This window comes from Pholis gunnellus (assembly GCF_910591455.1).
Source record: "Pholis gunnellus genome assembly, chromosome: 16".
Taxonomy (NCBI): Eukaryota; Metazoa; Chordata; class Actinopteri; order Perciformes; family Pholidae; genus Pholis; species Pholis gunnellus.
Genome location: NC_136543.1, coordinates 8,460,761 through 8,466,586, shown reverse-complemented (window position 1 = coordinate 8,466,586; position 5,826 = coordinate 8,460,761). Strand labels below are relative to the sequence as shown.

Here is a 5,826-nt window from a genome sequence, read left to right as displayed (position 1 = left end):
GCTTGTATGTCAATCCTGCTGTCTACAGGTTGAATTGGACGTTGTCAGTCCATCAGTGATATCATAGGATTCCATTCTGGAATGGAATCTTGGATCTAGAATTCTAGCACCCATCATGATCTGTGTTCACATTATCTCTCTTGACTCAAAAGACCTGTTGAAGCTTATGAGACAAGCCAACAAAAAAACTCTTACTAAGAAAATCAAGATGAGCTACTGGGACAAATTTCCACACATGTCAAGCTCAGTGTTTAATGAGCTCCGCCTGGAGGGGAGATTTTGCGACGCAGTCATCAAAGTGGAGGACGTATCGTTTGAAATCCACAGGGTCATCCTGTGTAAATGCAGCCCGTACTTCCTGTGAGTTATCTTTCTGATACAAGGGGGAATCTTGTGAATGTATATCCTTCAAATGTGCAGAAAGTAATAGTTAATGATCTGAAGTCTGATGAGTTACATAGGTTCATGTAGCATTTGTGATAAAAAAAAGTTTGACGTACAGGAGAATATATAAAATAAGAGGTTGGTGAAAGATAAGTGAAGGTTCTTGCTGCCATTCAGTTGAATACAACTAAATATCAACCTCCATGATGTGAAATTTGGGAGTGTTTGGGAGTGTACATTGATTGCAGATTGCAATTTTTTTTTTATTTAAGTTGAATTTATTAGGTAGTAGCATTGAGAATTTTTGTCTTTAGGAAGTGACTTAATTAATTTAAAAATCTAATTACACACACACACACAACAGAGATGGTCGATTCAACACACAAATGGAGAAGCTGTTCACAGCTGCAAGAAAATGAAATGAATTGTAGATGGTGGTGAAACAATTCCAGAGAGATCACAAAAGAAAACCAAAATAAGATACAAAATGTAATATTACAATGTGAAGATGAGAAGAAAATCTGACCGTTTTTTAATCCTCTGCTGTGTGTTCATCCTGACCCGCAGCGCTCTCTTCAGAAGCACGCCACCTCCAGACACAGACAGAAAGGTCTTCAACATACCCGGCCTGTCTCCTAACGTGATGCAGCTCATCATTGAGTTTGCATACACCGGCGCTGTTTCTGTGACGGAAGAAAATGTGCACGAGCTACTGCTGGCAGCCGATCAGCTCAACATAATGGGCGTGGTGCGAACTTGCTGCGACTACCTGGGGGAGCTGCTCTGCCCAGAGAACTGCATCGGTATCTTTCAGTTCACCGGCATCTGCTTCGCCACCGAACTGCAGCACAAGGCCTACCGCTACATCATTGATCACTTTGAGAAGGTTGTTTTCTCTGAAGAGTTCCTGCAGCTCTCCGTGCAGCAATTCACTGACATCCTCGGTAGAAACGACCTCAATGTGAGAAAAGAGAGCATTGCGTATGAGGCCATCCTTCGCTGGATCGCCCACGTACCTGAAGAACGAAAAGAGCACATCGCAGTACTCTTGTCTAAGGTATGATAACCTTCTGTCACCAGATTTCGTTCACACTTACATCTTCTGCATTTGGCTGATGGTGTTATCCTGATTACAGGACAGTTAATTAAATCACCTGAGTCAAATTAAGGTTAATCCCAAGTCCAAGTCTAGTTTAAGGGGGCTTTCACTTAGTTTGTGTTCAAGCCTGGTAGCTTTTTTTAGTGACTGACATCCTACATCATTAGCACTACATGGACCACCAAGAGAAAATGAGATTCCAGAGACTGACTGTAAGTCATGCTGCACTTTAGTGCACCTTGATTTATCTACCTTCTCTAGTGTTACGAAGAGCTCGCAAAGAAATGAGTTGAGACTGCAACTTGTAGATCATCATGGTCACAACGTTTTACTATTTTTGAATTGTTTAAAAGGAAAATGATTCACACAACAAAGAGCTCAAGCTGAACTAAACACGCAAATGCATCCCAGTTTTCTTGAATCACACCAGAACAGGTCAAGAGTGAAAGCACCCTATGTTTGGGAGGCTGAAATTGCTGTTTAAGAGTAACTCAAGACTGAAACCAGATCAATTCTGTCTTAGATCAGCCAATACAAATTGTTCCTGTTCTTTCAAATGTTAAAGCAATACATGATAGCATTGTGAAAGGACACTGGTTATGCTCTATAATGCGCAACTGTCAATGAAAGACCAAAACTAACAACACGTTAATCCTACCATCAAATATTGTCTGTGTATCCAAGGCCAGATGTAGCTTTTTCCTCTGAGTTTTTTGTTAAAGTATTCAACCATTTATTAAAGATTTATGTCTTCAGTAGGAACAAATGGGCTTGGTTCCCCAGTCAGGCTAAGATAATCTGAGTACTCAGAGACAGACTAACACATGGTTGGTTTTGAGCTTTTAAAGGAATTTATTGACAATAACACAAATATAGAATGTCACCAGTCTAACAGTTTTGAATATTCAACAAAAAAAGGGCAAATATTAGTCACAGTTAAAATAATTATAAAAAGCTACAGAGGTCTGGACACTGGACTCAAGTACAATCCTGTTTTCTCTGTGTAGGTTCGACTGGCCTTGATGAGTATGGACTACATGAGGATCAATGTGATGTCCAATGAGCTGGTGAAAAACAACGTGAAGTGCTGGCCCATTGTCAGGGAAGCCATTGTAACCATGCGTCACTTCAAGACAAACAGACGCTCTCATCTCTCCAACCATCTCGCCCGTCCTCGCCTGCCTAATGAAGTCCTGTTGGCCATTGGAGGCTGGAATAACAACAATGCAACAAACTTCATTGAGGCATACGATGTCCGCGCTGACTGCTGGATCAAAGTGACAAACCATCTCGAGCATCCTTGTGCCTCTCACGGCATTGCCTTCCTCAATGGGAGTGTCTACTGTGTTGGTGGCTTTGACAGTGTGGATTATTTCAACAGCATGAGCAGGTTTGACCTGAGAACACACACCTGGCATGAGGTGGCGTCCATGTACCACCGCCGCTGCTATGTGAGCGTCACTGTGCTGGACGAGTGCATCTATGCCATGGGAGGTTATGATGGGCACGCACAACTCTGCACTGCAGAGCGCTACAGGCCCGAGACCAACCAGTGGAGTCTTATTGCACCAATGCTAGAGCATAGGAGCGATGCCAGCAGCACAACACTCCACAACAAGGTGGGTGAAGTGAAATAGCATCTGGGAGTAATTCAAGAGTAACAGAGTAGCATGATAGGGACTGGAACATTGCTAATTTGATTTTCTACCTGTTTGAAACAAGACTGCAATGTTGTAAAAAGAACCAAATGATAAGATACAAGTCAAGTTACACAATTAGTGGTTCTGTTTGACCTTTTTAGGTTGTGTTGAAGTAAATGGAATAATTGGCCAGAGGGTAGTGTCTTACTAAAGGTCTTCAGACACCTAAAGTCTGAAGATGTCATGATGTTGTGTGCATGAAAGTGATACGAGATGTGTGTGGCACTATTATACTGTAGTTCATTTGTATGAGGATGGTGTAAGTAGAAAAGTCAACATGTTAAACATTTAACACATTTGACTTATTATATGTATTGCACTGACATAGACCTAGTTGATTTAATGTAATCACATTCTAAACAGTTTGATTATAGCTTATCTTAGGTTGGTAATAATGATAATAATTTAAAGAAATATTGGCATGTTAATATAAAGTATTAGATTCTAGACCCTAATGGATTTACCAATATTGATACTTCAAAGTTTAAAAATAATCAGTTGTACAATTGTCAGCTGTAATTCACGAATCATCTTGCAATACAGTAGAAATATATCAGTTTAATTTATAATCAGTTGAAGCCAAGAAAACTGATTCTTTACCCAAAACCCCTCCTCTTAATGCCCCTCTGTTGTCCCCAGGTTTACGTTTGTGGTGGTTTCAATGGGAACGAGTGCCTGCAAACGGTTGAATGTTACAGCCCAGAGACCAACCAGTGGACAATGATCGCCCTCATGAACTACCAGCGCAGTGGAATGGGCATCATTGCATATGCAGACCATGTCTATGCAGTAAGTACATAAAACAGTGACTAACTGTGTGACGTATGAAGAGATTTGGTCAGCAGTTGTTTTATTTTGACTCAGAGTCAGAAAAGTTGAGTGCAAGTGTTCTTCTTTGCAAGGGCGTTGAGAAATTGATTCAATCTCAAACGTTTCCACCTTCATTTCACTTTTCCTCCCAAAGGTTGGTGGCTTTGATGGCTCCACCTTTGTGTGCAGCGTAGAGGCCTACAACCCTCGGAACAACACCTGGCACGAAGTGTCCCCCATGTCAACTCCCCGCAGCAACTTCGGCATCGAAGTGCTCGAAGATCGGCTCTTTGTTGTTGGGGGCTTCAATGGCTTCAACACCGTCGAGTACTACGACGCAACAACTGATAAGTGGACGAGTGCTTCAAACATGGAGATTTCCCGCAGTGCCCTGAGCTGCTGTGTGGTGTCCAACTCCCCAGCTCCCCAACATGGCCGAGTACATTGTCCCCTGTGACGTCCAGTCGCTTTTACTTTTGGATGATGTGTCTATGGAGTCCTGAGCAGTGCCCTGTGCCTTCATCCACCCGGCAAGACTTAAACATAAGACAATGAAATAAATTTCCTTGTGGATTAAACTGCTGTTACTCCAGATATTTCTTTAACTTTTCAGTTTGTGCAACTTATAAGTTGTATGTTCTGTGAGGAGGAGGCTGTATCCGACCTGCAGACACAGGGTTGATCCAGAGTGCACCATTGAAACAATAACTCCTAAATACAATAAAATGTCCACCACCATCCCTGTGACCAATTGTCCCCCATACAATCAAGGACAGGATCATGTTGTTAGCAGGCTCATTTTAAGCTTCTTTAGTGTATAATGGTCTGAAGGGACGAATTGTTAGGGTTAGGATAGCCTATTGGTCAGGGGAAGCGCATGTAAAGCGCATGTGAAGCATATGTGCAGAAACGGGAAAGCATAACTCTGGACCATGCATTAGCATCACCCAAGTACTTTCTCACCCTACTTTTTAGCCATAGGATTTTACAATTTTGAAAAAAAGAAATTGAATTTCTTGAGTGTAATTGAAAACGAAATTTGTGTTATATCTTATATCAGTTGTCACATCATTTCAATACTCTTTTGTAATACTCATCGTATAGAGTATAACGTATTAAGCATTCACAGTACTGTTGGTTGTCCCCCTTGAATGAAGCAGAGACCCCAAAGAAAAGTACTAATGGGTCAATTTGACCCTCTTCCAGACAATCCTAGCTCAACGACGGAGACATTTACATAATATTGCATCACTGTGGAATGGAGGAGAAAAAGAAACAGGGAAGGTGAAAAGAATATAGAGAAAGAAAGAGGGAGAGAAACATGAGAGATTCAGTCAGAATATAAGTTGGTGCTGTTGCATGACTTTCTGGCTGATGTCAAGGACTGGGTGTTCCACAATCTCCTCCAACTAAATTTGGACAAAACTGGGATTATTCAGGGGGAAGAAAAGCTTGAATGACTTCAGTCTGTCCTTCTCTGTTTTGCCGCATGCCCCCCCCCCCTTCTCTTTCTCTCTCTCTCTGTCCCTCTCTTAATCTCCCTCTTCCTCTCTTTCCCTCCCCTCTACTCCCTCTTTTTTGTCTTTCTCTTTATCTCACAGACAAAGCATTGGTTGCTCGTTTTTGGGCAGAGTCACCTTGAGTGTTTTTCTGGACATCCGCATAGGAAAGTAAAGTAGTTTGAATGTGTACTGGACATGTATAGAGAATGGATGAAAAAACACACTCATGTGTGGCTTCTTCTGAGAAAAGACAAGAAAAAGATAAGTTCTGCTTCTTTGATCTTTAATTTACTTGATTTAACGTTGTTTCAGACACATAGGTCCATATCAG

At 41.6% G+C, this 5,826-nt stretch overlaps 1 pseudogene across 1 annotated transcript; it reads left to right on the top strand.

Moving 5' to 3' along the window:
• Positions 1-208: 208 nt before the first annotated feature.
• LOC306708416 (kelch-like protein 10) lies at positions 209-4,496 on the top strand (annotated as a pseudogene). The gene is made up of 5 exons: positions 209-360; positions 952-1,441; positions 2,491-3,102; positions 3,823-3,972; positions 4,148-4,496. The product of its transcript is annotated as a kelch-like protein 10 (transcript).
• Positions 4,497-5,826: the final 1,330 nt, after the last annotated feature.